Source organism: Bos taurus, chromosome 13 (assembly GCF_002263795.3).
Source record: "Bos taurus isolate L1 Dominette 01449 registration number 42190680 breed Hereford chromosome 13, ARS-UCD2.0, whole genome shotgun sequence".
Classification (NCBI taxonomy): domain Eukaryota; kingdom Metazoa; phylum Chordata; class Mammalia; order Artiodactyla; family Bovidae; genus Bos; species Bos taurus.
In genome coordinates this window covers 12,955,892-12,975,911 of record NC_037340.1, presented here as the reverse complement: position 1 = coordinate 12,975,911, position 20,020 = coordinate 12,955,892, and the positions used below count along the sequence as shown (strand labels likewise).

Below are 20,020 nucleotides of genomic sequence, written 5' to 3'. Positions count from 1 at the left end.
AGTGCTTTGGTTTTCCCCTTTTTGTGTGAGCAAATCAGACAGACTGGGATTCAGAAAAGCAAGTGTAATACCAGAATTCTCCCTCCTAATTTAATTTAACTACTTCTCTCTGAAACGTCTTAGGTACTTTTTTAGTAGGGAAGATTTTCCTGGGTCTAAGTGCTTTGTCTGATGGTTTTTTTAAGTATTATTTCAGCTTCATTCCCTGGATAAATGGAATTTTTCCAGTGTAAGTTCTAGGAGGTTGCGGTGTTAGGTTACATTACTGAATGAAGCAACCAAGGTAAATATTTACTGTCTATGGTAGAAAAAAAAGATAATTTTTATTTCCCAGGCTCCTAATCCAACCCAGAGACCACTTGGTATTCCTTCCTTTAGAATGAAATACTTTCCAGTAATTAGTGTGCAAAATCCCTTCTATGTGTTTAAATAAATTACTTGAGATGATGAATTGTTATTATAGCATTTAGGGTCTATCGGTGCCAAATCTCATCCTATTTTAAATTAATGTGAAGCTTGGTTCATTTGAGTTTATCCCCTCCACTGGAAGGAGCACAACTCCTAACATGCCATTTTCATGCATGAAGATGCTCCTCAAAACCCAGAGTTAATGAATGGGCTGTGTTGAAACTCGTACAAATGACTGATGAGCTTGCTTCTGTTTGGGACATCGGACATTTTACTCTGACCCCTTTCTCAGCAAACACATAGCATCTTCTGTATTTAAAAAAAAAAAAAAAATCGTTACCCATGTCTCTTTTTTGCTTTAAAATTTTCTGCATGCAGAAGTCAGGGCTGCTGATTTTGGAAACCCATTATTAAGGACAAGAATTCTGAGGTTGGAAAAGACGGTTTGTAGATTGTTTTCAGCTTTCTTTTCATCCGGTTCAATTTCCTCTGCCCAATTACTTGAGGCAGGTTAAGTGAAAATTCTGAGAAGTCAGGTCTGATTTGTAAGCTCCGAGGCTTCACAGCACACACACTGTTGCTACATCTGCCATTTCAAATTAGGTGAATGGGAGCAGAGTCCCACATCTCGCATTTATGTATTGCTTTATCTGATCAGCATCACCCTTAACAGCTCCAGCAAGAACATGAAAGTGGTTTCCTATCAGCTGGGAGCTTTGGTGGACGGGAAGAAATGGGACCAGACATAAAAGATTAATGCATATTCTTGGGGAAAAAATATTACAGGGTGCCTTGCTGTTTGATTACAAGCCTTGGAATTAGTCAACATTTCCATAATTCTAAACCAATATACACCTGTTTTCCCACTGTGATGTGAAGGCACAACTTAATTTAATAGAATCCCTGCTGTGCTAAATCTCTCATTAAATACCAAGCAAGTTCAGTAATTTAAAGTTGTAGCACTACTATTTTAACTGGTTGCCTTCCTATTATGAAATTAATAAGAAATTAATGATGCACTTTGCCATATGCCTTCAGTTTCTTTCTGAATAAAAATAAAAAGGATAAAGAAAAATGCATCACCAGCTGACACTTTAAAGCTTTTCTGGTTGTAATCATTTCTCCTGTGGATAAAATCCATTAAAAAGGCACTTGCTGCCTTTTTTTTTCTAAAGTGTCCAAAACTTTCCATTTAAAACAAGATCAAATAGTGCTGGGTGTTTGGTTTGCCTTTTTTTTTTTTTTTTTCCTGTTTAATTTTCTCTTGCAGTTGATGTGTTTTGTCATATGGAACTTTTCATCATGCAACCAAACTTGGTGAATGTCAAGGAATTTTCATTCTTGAGAGAAACAAAGAACTTGGTTCATATGGAAAAGAAAGAAAAGCTGATGGGCCATTCTTGTATGCAGCTGAACATTCTTTCATGCACTCTTCCTCCTATGTAATGTGTGGATTATAGAGACCCTTTCCTCGGTGGGGTGTAGGGTGAAGCATCAGGGCGTTACTTAGCACCACAAAGTCATCAAGGACACATCTCTTAAGCCTATCTCTTACTGTGTGACTGAGAAAGACACTGGGTCTGTCAGGGGCTTACATCCTCTGAAATGCTCAAAATAAATCCTAGAAATACACTCTTAGAAGATAAGGGAGCAAATTCAGCAGCTCTACATAGGGAGCAAGAAATGAGCTTCAGAGGGTTGGGTGGTCCTTCTGGATTGATGACACTCTGCTCTAGAGATAGTGGTTTGACACTTAAGGAAGAGATCAAATCTTACACACAGGGCATGATTTATTACTAACATTTCATTAGGTTAGAGCTTCCCTGATGGCTCAGCAGGTAAAGAATCCACCTGCAACGCAGGAGACACAGGTTCGATCCCCAGGTCGGGAAGATCCCATGGAGGAGGAAATGGCAACCCACTCTAATATTCTTGCCTGGAGAATCCCATGGACAGAGGAGCCTGGCGGGCTACAGTCCAAAGGGTCACCAGGAGTCAGACACGACTGAGCACACAGGCACATTAGGTTAACAAACCGCTCATGAGTGTCGGGTGCTTCTGGTGTGCCAGGCAGCAAAGCTCTACAGTTACAGCACGCACGTGACCTTGAAACCCCTCGTGAGTCTATGACCATGTCTGTGCAGAAAGGACCACTGGATGCGTCACTGGCCTTGGTACTAACTTCTGAGCCTGACGTGTTCCATAGCTGAGCCACTTGTGTCCTTGAACAAATCCTGATTGCCTCTCCTTTGATGATACAGCCGAGCAGGCTGAGAGGTACTGTCTTTGTTTAGGGTTTCGGGCAGGCACAACCTCACTGGTAGAATTACTCAATAGAAATGTCATCGTCTGCCATGGTGCTTCCCAGAGAGAAAAACCCTGTGAAGGCAACTCTCGAGATTCATTTTGTTTTCCCTGACCTAATTTAGCTTAATTAAAAAATAAAGTAACGACCTCAGTGGAGGCCCAGGAAAACTGCTATGACCTCTTCAATAATCATGTGTCAGGGCCAAATATCCCCCTGCTCCAGGCCTAGCACCACTCTTTTTCAAGGTCTTCACACACATTGTCTCTTGCAATAAGGCTTTTTGATTGAAAATCTCCAGCAGCATCGTTAGAGCATTCACCATATAAATTAATTTAATTAAGGATGTAATAACAGAGACGAATACAGTTTTGAAAAAGCTCTTAAATTTGAACGGCAAGGAGAAATTGGAATATTAATTGCAAATTTCTTCCAGCCACTTTCTCCAAGCCTGCCTCCCTCCTTCCTAAGAGTCCCTACCAGTTTTATTAAATGCAGTTTATATTAAGGAGTTACTGCCCTAAGAGCACATTTGTTCAGAGCGCTGCATGTTAGCCGTGGCAGACGGGAATGACACGTAGATCTGAGAGATAAAAACCAATGGGCTTGATCCACCAGGAGGAAGCTGTAAATGAAATGCCCTCTTGGGCCACATGTGCTCGCCCGCATGGCGTGAATGCCCCCCTTCCTGGCTGGCCCTGTGTGGGCGGGCAGCCCTCCCCGATGGCCTGGAACACAACCCTCCATAGAATTGTCCCCCAGTGTCCTCTTAGGAGTGCTGGGGCTTCGTTTCTTGCAGCAGAGCAGCAGTGACTGGCACTGGGAGCGAATTCACTTTGCCCACCGTAATGCTTTTCCAGGGACTCACTCTGCACCACCTCTTCTGATTATTAATATGTACTTAATGTCTTTGTTCTCAGAGCTGCAGTGATTATTTTATCATCATCATCATCGTTATTTCTGTCATAAAAATATTTCAAACTCCATCTCTTCCTATCATGGAAATTTCCCCCTAAACCATCCCATTTGAATCAAAGCCTGACGAGGTTGTGCTCAAAGTATTTTTTCCCCCTAAGGTACCTTTTATTGAAAATTGTTAGAGAGGGGAAAAAAAAAAAGGGCAAAAGATCAGTATGAACAGGTTTGAGTCCTCAAACTCCTGTGCCATGGAGAACACACAAAATATTCATACCTTTGTTCAACAAATATTTACTGAATTTTTATGGTTGGTCAGGCGCCATTCTAGGTTCCAGAGACCTATAGTAGCTACTGTGATGTTTGTAACTAAATCTTTAAGAAACAAATCCAGCCAATGTGCTTATGTATAGTTAGTGTTTAATAAATTGCTCTTGGATATTTAATACCCAAATGAGTTAAAGAAAAATACCTGTAGACAAGTTGAGTTTTATTCAAAAAAGTGATTTTGCCCAAACACTCCAAAATATAAGATGCATGCAGATTTGTGATTCCATGTGTATATAATGATAGCTTGTTTCATATAGAGAGAGCTATATATTTACATATTATGTATATCTATGTATTATGTATATCTCTGTATTAAAGAGATGGGAATACCAGACCACCTGACCTGCCTCCTGAGAAATCTATATGCAGGTCAAGAAACAAATGGACATAGAACAGACTAGTTCCAAATCAGGAAAGGAGTATGTCAAGGCTGTATATTGTCACCCTGCTTATTTAACTTATATGCAGAGTACATCATAAGAAATGCTGGGCTGGATGAAGCACAAGCTGGAATCAAGATTGCCGAGAGAAATAGCGATAACCTCAGATACGCAGATGACACCACCCTTATGGCAGGAAGAGAAGAAGAACTAAAGAGCCTCTTGATGAAAGTGAAAGAGGAAAGTGAAAAAGTTGGCTTAAATCTCAACATTCAGAAAACTAAGATCATGGCATCTAGTCCCATCACTTCATGGCAAATAGATGGGGAAACAGTGAGAAACTTTACTTTGGGGGGCTCCAAAATCACTGCAGGTGGTGACTGCAGCCATGAAATTAAAAGATGCTTGCTCCCTGGAAGAAAAACTATGACCAACCTAGATAGCATATTAAAAAGCAGAGACGTTACTTTGTCAACAAAGGTCCATCTAGTCAAGGCTATGGTTTTTCCATTGGTCATGTATGGATGTGAGAGTTGGACTATAAAGAAAGCTGAGCACCAAACAATTGATGCTTTTGAACCATGGTGTTGGAGAAGACTGTTGAGAGTCCCTTGGACTGCAAGGAGATCCAACTAGTCCATCCTGAAGGAAATCAGTCCTGAATATTCATTGGAAGGACTGAAGCTGAAAGTCCAAAACTTTGGCCACAATCTGGGAGTTCCCGGGCAGTGACTCGAGAGGAATCCTGATGGGCCCCTCGCAACTCGAAAAGAGACCTGACTTCTCTGAGGCAATACAAGCCGGTCCCTGAGATCCCCGTTGCAACTCGAGAGGAGCCCCACCCCTCCCACGATCCTCCCAGCACCCGCCCACCACCCTCCCAGCACCCACCCACCACCCTCCCACCATCTGCCTAACACCCTCCCACCTCCCTCCCAGCACCCACCCAGCTCCCTCCCACCTCTCTCCCAGCACCCTCCCACCACCCTCCCATTCATCTTCCCACCCCTGTTGGGTAGGGTCGAGTAGGATGAACCTGTTTTCTTATACATAAAATGGGAGGATCTAGCTCGATCTGTGGTTTATAAACTTGACCTTTTGGAGCTCTAGTGTATCTAGGATTTATTGGCTTTCTGTGTTGTGATTCTGGGTGAGATTTCATCCAAAGAAAGATAGAGGGACACCATATGGCTTCCCTATCTGCACCCCTCTGGAAAAAGGATCACTGTGCCATGTTCATTATTGCATCACCAGGGTCTACTGCATCCCACAATAGACCCTCGATAAATACTGTATGGAAGGAAAGACAAGAAGGGAGGGAAGCAAAGTAGATGAGAGGGATGTTGAAAGTGTAGGTGGATAGGAGGAGAGATGGCAGGGTGGTGGGAAGGTGGATGGGAGGGTGGTGGGAGGATGGTGGGAGGGTGCTGGAAGGATGAGAAGGTAGATGGGAGGATGAATGAGAGGATGTGAGAGGATGTGAGTGGATGGATGGGAGGATGGATGGGAAAGTGGTTGGGAGGGTGGTGGGAGGAAGGTGGGAGGGTAGTGGGAAGATGAATGGGAGGGTGGGTTGGAGGGTGGATTGGAGGGTGGTGGGAGATTGGTGGGAGGATCGTGGGAGGATCATGGGAGGGGTGGGGGTTGCCGTGGGGCTCCTCTCGAGTTGCAACGGGGATCTCAGGGACCGGCTTGTATTGCCTCAGAGAAGTCAGGTCTCTTTTCGAGTTGCAAGGGGCCCTTAGGGATTCACTGTCGAGTCACTGCCGGGGAACTCAGGGAACCTCTCCTGTTACCTCGGGGAAGTCAAGTCTCCGTTCAAGTTGCAAGGGCGAGCACGGGAGTGCTCTGGAGTCATGGCAGGGGAATCAGGCCTCAATTCGCATGGAAGGGGGAATCTCAAGGTGTTTCTCGAGTTGCCGCAGGAAGTGTGGGTTCCCTCGAGTTGCCACAGGGATCTGAGGGAGCCTCTCATGTTGTCTCTGGGAAGTCAGGAATCCTTTCGAGTTGTGAGGGGCCTCTCAGGATACCTCGCGACTTGGTGCAGTCGACAAGGGCCTCATCTCAAGTTGAGGCAGGAACCTCAGGGTTCCTCTTCAGTTCTGACATGGAAATCGGGGTTCCTATGGAGTTTCAACAGGGGAGTCAGGCCACCTGATGTGAAGAACTGACTCATTTGAAAAGACCCTGATGCTGGGAAAGATTGAAGGCAGGAGGAGAAGGGGACGACAGAGCATGAGACAGTTGGATGACATCACCAACTTGATGGACATGAGTTTGAGTAAGCTCCGGGAATTGGTGATGGACAGGAAAGCCTGGCGTGCTGCAGTCCATGGGGTCGCAAAGAGTATGACACGACTGAGTGACTGAACTGAATTTTGTATATAATGATAGTTTGGTTCACATATAGAGATCTATATATTTATGTACATCTCTGTATTCCTACAGGAAAGACATTCACACACATCCACATGTGGTTATCAGTTCAGTCAAATAAAGACAGGAAGAAATAGAAAATCTCATTTTCTGTTTGGCCTGCCCACATATTATTCCTTACCTGGTAGTCACTTTTCTTAACTTAGACTTCACGAGCTGTGTAATTCTTCACGTTTGTTGTTTGGTTGGGTTTTGTTTCAGCTTAGGATCATAACTGATTCACAGCACAAGTAGAACGGCACTTGACAACTGCCATTTAATGATGATAATCCCTGCCTTCCACCTCCATAAGAGAAGAGTAGGTGCTGAGTGAGATAATGTATGTAAAGCTTTCTGAGCCCCTGAAGAAATAGACTTATAAGACATTATTTCTGCTTGACAGTTTCTGTAGGTGTGAAGTTTTGCGGGGAGCAACCCAACAGATAACATGTATTTTGCTGGGGACGATGTCAGGACACCCGTTGGGTATACATTCTTCAAACTTCACCTTTGCAGAATGTGGTCAGGGCTGAGATATTTGGCCTTTCTAGCCCTGAGCGGCTGTTTTCCCTACTGTGCCTGTGCTTTCTTACTAGGGACTGTAGCCCGCCAGGCTCCTCTGTCCATGAGATTTCCAGGGCAAGAATACTGGAGCGGGTAGCCATTCCCTTCCTCCAGGGATCTTCCCAACTCAGGGATCAAACCCGTGTCTTCTGTGTCTCCTGCATTGCAGGTGGATTCTTTTACTGGTTGAGCCACCAGGGAAGTCCTTGTTATCAATAAAATCACTTTAAAAGGCCTGTGATGGAGAGCACCACCGTGTGGCTGCGGAGGAGCTCCTGGGAGGGGTGGGTGCAAAAGCCCCCACCCCACCACCTGCACCTCCAGAGCCAAGCCAGTGTGAAGACAGGTCCAGGGTATAGAACCAGCCCCGAAGGGATCTCAGCCTGTTGTGGCAGGATTGCTGACCAACTCATTGGCTTAAACCCAAGAAAGTTGGAGGAAGAAATCCTTGGCCTGGTTCTTTGCAGGCTTCAGGCCAATCCCAAGGGATCTGGGAAGGTATGTTTTAATACTTTATAAAAACCCTATTCGGCTTCCAGGGTGGCTCAGATGATAAGGAATCTGCCTGCAATGCAGGAGACCCTGGGTCAGGAAGATTCCCTGGAGAAGGGAATGACAACCCACTCCAGTATTCTTGCCTGGAGAATTCCACGGATAGAGGAGCCTGATGGGCTAAAGTCCATGGGGTCGCAAAGAGTTAGATGCAACTGAGCAACTAACAGACAACAGTCCATTAGTGTATATAAAATAGATAACTAATAAGGATCTACTGTATACCACAGGGAACTCTTCTCAATACTCTGTAATGACCCACATGGGGTAAGAATCTTTAATAAAAGAGGGATAATGGATAGATGTGTATGTATAACTAGTTCACTTTGCTGTACAGCAAAAGCTAATACAACATTTTAAACCAACTATTCCCCAATAAAAAAAAATTTTTAAGGTTGTTGGAAACTGTCCATTTACCCACCATAAGGTTTTACGAGCTACCTGTGTAGTGGGCGCTTCTGCTTTGGACAGGCCAACAATCCATTCAGTAACTTTGGGCATTTCCTGGTGTTTGGGTTTGATTACCTTAAGCGAAAAACCAGTTTTTTGGTTTTTGTTTTTTTTTTTTTAAAGAATATGGCCTCCTTAAAGTAATCACCTGTGGGAGGTGATTCATGAGGGATCCTTAATGGTGGCAAGTTGAGAATGGCTGAGGTGCGAAGCCCAGGGTTAAATCAGGAAACAGCTACACCACTTTTTTAGTAACAGAACTCAGTGGGAGGCCTTCCAGTTTTGTTTTGCAAACAACACAGTCTCGAACACTGACCTAATTAATAGGATGGACCTAATTAACAGTCCTAATTAATAGGACTGTTCGGAGAGCTTAGCAACTTCCTGCGTGGCTCAGTGGTAAAGAACCCGCCTGCCAATGCAGGAGACACGGGTTCGATCCTGGTCTGGGAAGATCCTCTGGAGAAGGAAATGGCTTGCCCGAGTGTGCACGCCGGTAACGTAGCACAGGTGTTCGGCCACATCTGCACTGTCACCTACGGCATTGTTTGAGAAAGGTTGGTGTCTGAAGGGAATGGAGGGCAAAATGAAGTCATAGTTAGATTTCAGAGTTTATCATTTGGGAATACAGCAAGTCCCCTACGTACGAACAAGTTCTGTTCCAAGAGCACATTCCATTTCAGGAGCACCTGCATAAGCCCGATTTGTAGGTAAGTCCAAGAAAGTTGGCCTAGATACCCGACTAACGCAGTTGACTGTAGGCTACTGCTTTTGCACTTGCTTCCAGACATCCTGGGCTTGAGATAAAGATACTATGCTGCCGTACTCTACGCAGTACTTCACCGTGAGGTACACTAAAGCACAGCCACTTGTAGACGGTGCTCGTGTGTGACAGTGTACCCCAGACCCGTAGACTCACTCACGCGATTGAACGTGTCAGCACACATTTGGATCTTCGGAAGTTGGCACCGTGAAGGTTCCTATGCAGGTGGTGGTGGTGGTTCAGTCGCTCAGTCGTGTCTGACTCTTCTGCAGTCCCATGGACGGTAGCCTGCCATGGCTCCTCTGCGCATGGGATTTCCCAGGCAAGAATACTGGAGTGGGTTGCCATTTCCTTCTTTAGGACATCTTCCCTGACCCAAGGGTCAAACCCACATCTGCTGAATTGCAGGCAGATTCTTTACCGCTGAGCCACCAGGAAGCCCCCCGTGTGTCAGGGACTTAACAGTATTCCGTTCAGTTACACAAATCTCTGTTCCCACAAGGCTGGTAAGATTTCATTCAAGAGAAGATTGGGGGGAAACCCATGAATTTGACTAAAGGTCTGGATGGAACTGTGGAGGAAGGGATTATGACAGTCAGATGAGAGGGGAAATGTTTAAAAGTTGGGCAAGAGTCCGGATTCCGTCGTTAGAGTGGGCGGTCTGTGTGAGAACACATCACCCGAAACAGGGCCGTTAAGCTGGGCAGTCCTCTGCTCTTTCACGGGTGGGCGAGCCCAACTCACGAGACGTCTGGGGGAGCTGGGATGGCCAGTTCAGAGCCTCCAACTCGGCCACCGAACAGTGTGTATGACACGGGGAGCTGTGAGGAGCACTCTCCAGGAGCCCTGAGGTCTTCCCCAGGCACCAGGAAACAGAGTGGCTGACCTGGGGCCAGGGAGGCCGGGAGAGGGAGCCTTGGCTCTCCTCTGCCGGCTGGAGCCAGTCTGCTTGGGAGCAAGGGAAGGAGAGCAACGCCTGGGGCCGGTGGGGGACCTCACGTGTCCTCTGCTCGTGGTGTCACAGTGCACAGATGCTCAGGAAGCATCTTACGACAGGGCTAGTAAAGTTTGGATAACAAAGCAGTGTTTCAGGACCAGATCATTCCTGCTCTCACCACCCGCGAGTCACGGAGACGAAAGGAGAAAGGGCAGCGGCTGCGGGATGCTCGGGACAGGGCGGGGCAGGGTGCAGTGTGACCCGTGTTCCCGTCTGTCTCCTTTGCTGTTCTGACGTCCTCACTTGCCATCAGTACTCAAAATTCATGTCTGCACTGCCACCCCCTCCCCTCGAGTACTCCAGAAACACTCGCAAGTCCATCCTTTCTTCATCCAAAGGCTGAAGCGGTCAGACTGCTGTGACCCTTAAAGCCCTTCTCAGGCGCCTGTGCGTTGACTGCACTAACGTCTTGTTGAAATCAAGGAAACCTGTCTAGGTAGGAGCGTGGGTCCATAGGTAGGAACGTAAACGTCTCTGAGTGACCTGCTGGGGCTGTGGGGTGGCGATGGCAGAGGAGTTGGTGCAGACGCGGCGGGCCATCCCACATGTGATGCTCCACTCTGAGGCTCCCAGCCCATTTGCTCCCCTCTGCGTGAGGACCAGCAGGGGCTTAGCGCTCGTGATTCTTCTGCCAGGGAACAGAGAAAGGACAGGGAAGGCGATGAACGCCAGCAGGTCGGTCTTGGCCTGACGAGGGTGTCTAACCTGCCAAGGCTCCAGAATGGAGGTGGGTTTCCTCTGTCTGGTCTCTGTCCCTGGTCCACATGCATTGTGAGTTGCTGTGTTTGTAGACGGCTTTCTGATATTGTTTATTTGCTGCCTGTCCTAAAAACATTTCGGGATGAAGTGATAGCGTTCACCTTGTGCGGAGGACGCGGAGGCTCCGGAAGATTAAATTAACTTCTCTGCCCTCCCCTGGCACAGGACTGATGGCACCAGAATTAAAGTCACAGTCCCTCAGCCTCCCCGATAGCCTGGGCTCCAGATGGGAGATTCTGATCTGATGCCTGCCCCCTCGGAGGGGCTAGGGAGTCAGACTCGAGAGGCTAACGCCGCACGACGATGAAAATCACTACGTAGTAACAGCTGTCAGTGGCCCCGGTGTCAGGCCCCCGATGGACGGAGGCTTTCGGGATATAGCACTTGGCATTGTCACAGCTATTGCACGAGGTAGGCATCACCCAGCCCCTTTGCTAGTAAGGAAGCTGAACCTCAGAGAAAGGGAGCGACTTGTCCAGGGTGGCACAGCCCATAAGGGGGAGTGGACAGACAGTCGGGTTCAGACCAGTACTTCTGGCACCTGTCAAGTTTGCACCCCACTCTGCAGGCTCGCAGAGGCTTACAGGTCCTAAGCCCCGTTGGGCACCCCCATTCCTGCAGCAGGAAATGTGTCCCCAGCCGGTCCCTGGCTTCACCGACAGCTCCCGATAACCACCCTGGCTCCCTGTGCAGCCATCTTAAGCCAGTTTGAAGCCTCAGCACTCCCATCACCCCTTCTCGTGGTGCTGCACGGGGGTCCCACCTGAGGGCCAGAGCCCCTGGACCCAGGACTGCCCTCCCCACAGCCAGCCAAGCACCCCTGTCCCGAGGATCAGTCCTGACACCCCATGCGTTGGGGCATGAGGCCTCAGCCTCTCACCCTGCCCAAGACGTGAAACCACGCTCTCAGGCCCTGACTGAGGTTCCCACAAACAGCAGGTATGAGAGGCGGATTTTCCTGGTCACTTGGGTCCAAGGTGACTGACACCAGGTTCACTGAGACGGAGCCACGTATCAGATGCGGTCCTTACTTGAAGAGGAGCTGCTTTGCAGACATGATTATAAATGCAGCACCTCTCTTCAAAGGAGCGTAGCTTCACCAACGTCAGCTCATTAACATTCAGGTTATTAGGGTTCTTTTCTTTATCTGCAACCCCAGGCTCTCAGCCCTAACTCCACAATCTGCATTCTAATGTCCTGTCTCTGTCCAGCTGGCCTCCCTGTCTTCTTCCATCTCTGGGCTCTTTGTCCAAGGGGCGAGGGCAGATGGGGACAGGGCTCATCTCCGAAGATGAAGCATAAACCCTATCACGTGCCATCCAAAGCTGTGGGCCAGTCGGGGGGAGCTCGGAGGAGCTCCAGGCCCGCCGCCCTTACCCACCCTGTGGCCCCGACAAGACCTGGGGGCCTTAACAGAACAATCAGACCCACCCACCCTCTTACTTCGTGGGTGAGGAACCAGGGTCTGGGGGGTGAAGTCTGCAAAACCATCTAGGCATCTGCATCCTCTGCTTCTGAAAACGAGGGACCAGACTCCCCCCAAACAAGGGCACTTTAATCCACAGCAGCCGCCATGAGCGGGTGGCACAGCCTCCCTAAGCAGCCACACCAGCAGTACTGTCCTTGTGGCTACAGCACGTCAAGGGCAGGGAGGCCAGGCCAACGGCTGCTTCGCCCTGGATTCGGAAACAGCTGCCCTTCTGTCTGCACCCCGCCCCCCAGCCCCCCCACCATTGGCTCTGTCTTCCCCCTTCGAGTTCGGATCAAAGGCTGGAGGATCGATGAAGATATGAGGGTAGGGGATGTGGGAAATTCTGTGCAGTCATCACGCTGTGATTTCTGTGTGGCTAAGAAGGGGGGGTAAGTGGATTATTGTGCAGGCTTAGACACATGTCACCTCTGCCGCTGTCTTGGTCATGGAAACATGTGACCCTGGGCATGTGAGGTTATGAGACCCAAAGTCTTGTGCTCTCTGCCCCGCCCCCTTCCTCAGGGTCAGAAAGGACCACAAAAGAGCAAAGAGCAGGCTCCCCAGAAAACTCACCTCCTTCCCTGGAAGATCCATGGAGTATGTTCTGGGATATTCAGTTCACGCATCATGCCCTTCTCACGTGGAGACTGTATCGTCATTTCTTCAGGAGAGCATATATTTAAGTACATACCAGGAAACTGTGCCAGATATTTTGCATTAAGTGTTGCATGGGGTCCAGGGTACCGCTGATGAACTGTCAACAAGTCGTGTGGATTAGGAAAGAGAAAATCCGTTGGTATCTCCTCATTCCATCCTGCATCCTGAGTGTGAAGTCAGACCCATAGTGGGAACCCTGGAAGGATTAGGTTTCTAGCAAGTTTTGGTTCAATAAACCTGATATTTTTCACTGGCTTTCAGAATTTAGATAATCAATGTTCAGTTAATAAAAATCATACTAATAGTGAATGCTTATTGACCTCTATGGCTAATAATTTCCCTCCTGTACTAGATACAAGTTGGATGGGAAAGACAGCTATGAGCTAATTTCAGGTTAACTTTTCCTTGTCACCTTCATCCATTGGTAATACCTGCTTTATGATAGCCTAATATTTATGATATCATTTAAAGAGAAAGAAGAGCATTAGCCCAAAATTCAGTGAGTTCTCACTTACATTTCTTCTGCTCATGGAGGCATTAACTATAATCACAACCCCTAAAAAAAAAAAAAAAAAACACTCACAGGTACCACTGAGTCATTTATCAGAGAATCTTCCTCACTCAAATCACTTCTGAGTTACTGAAATCACTCCTAAGTCAAAGTTGTCTAGATAAACCCCTGGAGGTCATTGACAAAAACTAACCATCATCAGTAAGGAAAAGAACAGTAAGAGTCACAGACTCAGGAAATCCATGGCTAATCTCAGCAGGTTTCTGCTTATTTGAATGTTGTTCTCTGAGTAAACAGAGGAACACAGGGCATGCAGAGGAAAAAGACCAGATCTTATCATAAGTGTCAGTCACTTAGAAACAACACCGTTCAGTGCCCCCACTTTATGATAGAGGAAACAGAAACCCAGAGACATTGGTGACGTGCGGAAGGGTGGGACAACTCACGTCTCCCAGTTCTGCACTTGTTTTTTCCTCGGTTCCCTAAAACTTCTCTTTGCCATGACGCCAAAACATCATTTTAAGGAATCAGAAATTCAGAGCCCAGATTACCAGTCTGTCCCTGGATTACGCTCTGTGATGTGAGGCAAGCGAATGTGGTGATTCCTTTTCTCATTTCCATTCTCCGAGCAAGACCCAGAGAGATAATGACAATATTCTTCCTGGCCCCTTACCTAAAATGACAGATGAATGAGATGAACTTATGAAGAATGGAAGGAAGAAAAAGGAAAGTCCTTAATCATGAAGTCCATCTGCATCTACAGCTGGGGATGATTAGTAACCCTGACTGATAACCAATCTCACCCGGGGAATTTTTGAAACTGCAAATGCCCAGGCCATAGCTCGAGCAAATTAGCTAAGAATTTCTCAGGGTGGTAGCTTAGCTTCAATGTATTTAAAGTCCCCCCAGCGAGCCCTGTGTTTAGGCAGATTTGAGAATGGCAGCTGGGGGGATCGTCATCAGCCCGCAGAGGCGTGTGGTGGTGGTGAACAGTCTGCTTCTTCCGCCGTCCATCCAGATGCCTGCGAGTCCCTTACCTGCTGGTTGTCCTGCCACAAGTACAGCATAGGCTTGCTACTCAGGCTGTGGTCTGTGGAGCAGAGGCATGGCCGTCATCTGGGAGCGTGTTAGAAATGTCCTCTGGCCCCACCCCAGACCTGCGTTTGAACTAGATCCCTGGATGATGTGAATACCTAGTGTGTGAAGTTTGGTGCTTATGCACTGGTAGAAACAGGCCCATCAGTGCTGCTGTCCTGGGAAGCCATCGCAGTTCCCTTTAAGCTGCGCCGAATGTGTGTGCTTACGTGCCTCTTGCCACCGCTCAGTCTGTCTCTCCACTCATCTGAGTCCTGGAGAAGGCAGAGACACGGACACCTTCCCTGGTGCCCTTGTGGACACTCTTTAACAGTGCATCGGGGTGACCTGCCCATCCAGGACAGGTGAAGAAGAGGCAGCTCCACTGGGGCTGGAAGGGACCCTCCCTTCTCCAGCATCCTTGTTTCTGGGCACTTGTATTTTTCCATCCCATCAACACCCAAAAGACCCACAGATGAGATAGATGAGACTGATGCAGAATTCACGGGTCCCAGACTGGGAGGGGATGAGTGGAGTGGGTGCTGTTTTCAGCCCTGTTTTATTCTGAAGCAAGAATAGCGATTTTCTGCCACCAAGAGTTAATCCATAATACTCATCAGCCCAGCCCCATCTCACAGGAGCTTCTAGAATCCCTGCTGCTTTGTCCTTCGTGGACTTGAAACGCCTTCAGAGGAAAGCAGGGGGCTTACTCTCCTGTTTCTCTTGGAATCACAGCTTGAGAGGCAAGAAGCTGTAAACCACCACCCGAATGCTAGGGTAGAGTATTGACTGTCTTCTGGAAAGAGATGCTTTAGGTCCCTACGTTTCTGCAGTTTGGAAGGCTTGAAAGGACGGTCACCTGCCCTAAAGAAAGTCGTTGTGAGACCTCACCTTGACGGGGTTCTCGTTTTCCATCCATTCTTCTTACAAATCTAAAGACGTTTTTCGCATTTTGGCTTATTTCTAATCCTCAAGAGTCCTCGGTAGCAGTCTCTTTGCACAGGGTCGCTTGTCACCACAAAGGATGGAATCCACAGCCAACCTCTCCTGAAGTCACAGCTGTCACTTGTCAGGCCAGCATCAAAGCATGAACGTGGCTGACTGACCAAAGCAGCAGCAGGAGGCCAGGCAGTGGACGGGACAGGAGGTGCTCAGAGGAAGAAGAGTTCGGTGTCACAGCTGCTGATGGTGTATTAGACCCCGGGAGAAAAGGGGGCCCAGAAGGAGAACATGCTATGCAAGAGGGAGACCACCAGGCTTCCTCTGGACCTGCCACACGCACCTTGTGCTGCTCGTTTTTAGAGCAAGCAAATGACTAGCCCTTGAGGAAGAACTTGCATCAGCTGGGTTTGTGTACAGTTGATACCTACTCTGTCATGCTCACCTTCCTCTGCCTGTTTTTTTTTTTATTTCAGTCTCTGATTTGAGCTGGATTTGAGCTTTAGGAAAAGAAAAAAAAAAGCTTCTGCTTCTTCCTTAGGCGGTTTGGAGGTTCATAACCCTTACTGTTTTCTCTCTGGTGCTCACTGTGCTCTGAGTCCCACAAGTTGAGCCCCTTATCTTTGGTCTTGGAAACAATCAGAAGCCAGATGCAGCTGACTAACCATGAACCCCTCTTATCCTTCAGGAAGGAAGAGAGAACACAAGGCTAAGGAGGTTTCAATCCTTGAGACACCTCCTGAGAGGTACCCCGATGAAGCAGATCAAAAAGAAGTATTCTCTCTGTACTAATTTTAAAGACACACCCTCGTATTTCTGTATCATTTGCTTCTCAGGTGAAAGTCACTCAGTCACCGATGATAAAAAGAAAATGAAAAGCCCTTTGCATACAGGTTAGGGCTCCAACAGGGCAGGTCTTTCCACCGCAACTGTGCTGAGTGTCCGGCTCCCAGAATAACATCTCCGAGTCTCATTTGAGCATGACCTTCAGTCTCTTTGGCAGCATTTGGTTAGACAGATGTGGTAGTTGGATTCTTGGGGTGTTTTCGTCAGCATTTTAGTTTGATTCTCTTCTCTAAACATGATAGGCTCAAAGATGAGTTTTATGGAAATGCAGAATATCAACATTTCCATTGTATCTTTTAAAAGCTTTATTGGGAACGAGAAAATGTAGCTGAGACTTTAACAAAATTCTAAGAAATGAAAGGAAAAAAAAATACACCAGCTGGCCGCCCTGATACTGATTTATGGACGGGAGGCTGGGTCTGGCCTAAAGCTTGGAACACGGACGAAGCTGGAGCAGAACAGAGCTGAGTGCAGACAAGAACGGAAAGGCGTCTCAAGCTGTGTCTTCCCAGTGCCTCCCACACACAGTGAAGAGAAATGATCAACGATGTTCTTAGGAAAACGTATATTTCTCCTAAAGATGGCAAAGCAGAGGACTACGCCTTAGGGTCACTTTCTCATATGGGGCGACTTCACTGTGTCTCCGTCATTCATTGTCCTGGCTTCCCTCCACCCCGTGGAGGCTGTTGGATCCCCACACTTGACCTTGACATCAGACCTTTCTGTCAAGCCCCAAACCTGGATATTCAGCATCTGTTATTGGGAAGTTCCATCCAGATGGCCCACAGGAAATTCCAAAACTGAAGTCCTCTCCCCCTAAAAGCCCAGCCCTCCTTGTGCGTCACCTACATGGACATGAGGGCCAACCAGGACAAGAAGCTGAGATCATCCTCAGCTTCCCCTCATCCTGTGTCTTCCCCCTGCCTGGGCCCCATTTATCATCAGTGGGGAGGTCTGTGTTCTCCCTGAGAAGCAGCTCTGCAACTTCAGCCTCTTCATCACTTGGGTCTCATCAGTTGTCATCACAGCTAATAAAAGCACAGATGGGCTTAGGGGAATTTTTGGAGTTATCCTACCTAGAGCTAAACTTGTTAGTCTTCTGAGTGCTTTCCTGCAGGGGAGCGGATGGTGGAAGTACCACCGGATGCTGGGGGCTTCACGTTTCCTTAGCTGCTCTTGGGAGTCTGTGAACATTGTTGTATTGTGTCTTATGGCTGAAAAAAAATGAACACAACTGTCGACTCTCGAGGTTGAGGTGGGAACTCCATCTCGTGTCTCCACCGTGTCTTCAGTTTCTTTGCCATCCTGGCTCACACAGTGTTCCCGCCATGAAAACGCAGCCTCACGCTTCCAGAAGGCAGGAGTGAATGTTCCCGCTTTGTGGTCCACGGTGCGTAATTTCGCCTGTGCTGAAATTCACCCTCCCCACTGCTGTGTTCTGTTCCGCTATGACTTATGCATCAGTGTCTCCCACACAGAGCTCCAGCTTCAGAAGTAACGTTCTCAGAGGCCAGGGTGGGGCCTCGTACCTTTGGCTCTGGCTCCGCAAATGTTTGTTGAGTAAACAAACTCCCAAGGGGATAGCTTTTATTCGTAGACACTCTAACAGTATCAGATAATCTCGAGAGTTCTTTACACACTGGTGGGGTGACAGTAAGAGGAGTGTGCGTAGCCTCAGCTCTTCCGTGGTCTTTCACACTCCTTCGGGTCACATAGACTCCTACCCTAAAGACTAGAAGCACAAGATGAAACATACACTCAAGACCGGACAGTGAATTTGCTGATACGATCCTTGCTTCCAACATGAGTTTCCTGAAGCTTAACGAGGCCAAGTGGCTCGACTCTAGGTGCTTAGCATTGGCAAAGCCAACATGCAGACCCCCCCCCCAAACCTCATGATTCTGACTGAGGTGTTCTTTCCATTACAAAGCAAACATAAAGCAACCACAGTTTCCCAGACCCACGTTCAGTACAGCACATACAGAGAAGCAGAAAACCATCAGAGTAGATTTGCCCCTGCAGATGGAATGTCAGGGAAGGGTTCTCCCTTTATTTCCTTAGAATAAATTTCCTAGGAAAGTCTTATCTTGTGGATCCCCTTTCTTAGTTTCCCTTTGCCATTTAAACTTTGGTCACATGCCATATATTGAAAGGCCCAAGCCTCGAATTTAATCTCTAGAAGACTGAGCTTCAGGGAAGGTATTTATAGAACAATCGAACCGTCAAAATTTCCCTAAGCTCTGCCAACAAGTCGTTTCCAAAGTTGGTAAATGATCTTGCACATTAGAATAGTAGGTGGAGATCAAAACAAGACCGTGAAATTAAGCTTAAACTCATAAAGAATTAGCAGCACTGGAGGAGAGATCCTCATTTGGCAAAGTATCAACCGAACTTTAGTACCATGGCGGAAGATGAGATGAATAAATATAGCTGCTAAAAACAATATCAGATGTCTTGCTCAGATGTTTAATGGATTTGCATTTTAAACATGGGTAGTATGAAATAGCCCTTAAGGCATTTTTTCAAATTTGCCATCTATTTTTAGTAGGGAATTTTTTTTAGCCAGTCCTCGTTTCTTTAAAAAAAGAGATTTAATCATTTTTGCTTAAACATGATTAAGAAAAGAAAATTACACTAGTTATCTCCTTTCATTCACTGAGTCAGTACAAATCCCAAAGGCCATGGAGGTAGTTAAATAAATAAATGGGAAGAGACTGCTGAGTGAGGTATGGTATTTATTTGACTGTTGTAAATGAAGTTGTCATTCCTAAGCCAATCAAATCATGCATTTTTTATGAGAGGTTGCAACTTGCAGAGAGATGGAAATGTTATACACTAATTAATAAACGTGGCTGGCAGAGCAACTCAAACACTCAGAACTGAGAAGCTAAGCTCTGGCAGGGTCATTAGAATACAGGCTTCAGTGATGCTTTTCTGCTGATGAGATGAAACGCCTTTCCCTGTCAGAAGGTTCAAGATAAGATACTGTTGGCTTAAATCTTCCAAGTTAGTTTTGAACCAGAGGTTTTAAAGATTTGCTTGTTAGAGGGGCATCATGGTGTCGTGGCTTTGGTTTGCCTTAGAGTTGAAAGGAAACTGGAGATTACTGGATAAAGCATCAGTGATCTTGAGAGAGCATGGAAGCTACTAAGAGCAGATAAAAAGTGTCTTGGGTTGCACACCAAATACCCATCAAGTCCAAGGTTGGTTTAGAGGGTCGTCTTATTTTATGTTATCAAGTCGATGTTTAATTGAACTGATACAACTTGTAAATATGCAGATGGATTACTGGAAAGATCTTCAAGCCCAGCAAAGGAGGTATCCTGCATGACCTGAATATTTAGGGCTTCTTATGGGTCATCTGAAAAGAAGATGATACCATTCCTTGCTGTGCAGGATGGGAGGTCATACTGTATGACATCTCACCAGTCAACCATTGTTAACCTACAGAAATGGCAATTTCATATGATTGGCCTGTAACTTGACATACAGGTGTTTCTGAGTAACAAATATACAGAGGCTATTATTGACAAAGAAAATACTCTGTAGATGCACGGGAAGGACTATGATGCCTTTCTATGGGTGAGCCTGTGGCAGAAGAACCAGGAAGAAGAGGTTCTTCAGTTTCACTAGAAGAGATGGGAAGTGTAGAGCAATCGTGGGAAGTCACCCTGAAAAGGTAAT

The 20,020-nt window shown here is 46.9% G+C and overlaps 1 protein-coding gene across 5 annotated transcripts in view; it reads left to right on the top strand.

The window, feature by feature from the left end:
• Window positions 1–20,020, top strand: part of CELF2 (CUGBP Elav-like family member 2) — a 557,440-nt gene that overhangs the window by 449,279 nt on the left and 88,141 nt on the right. The window lies entirely within an intron of this gene.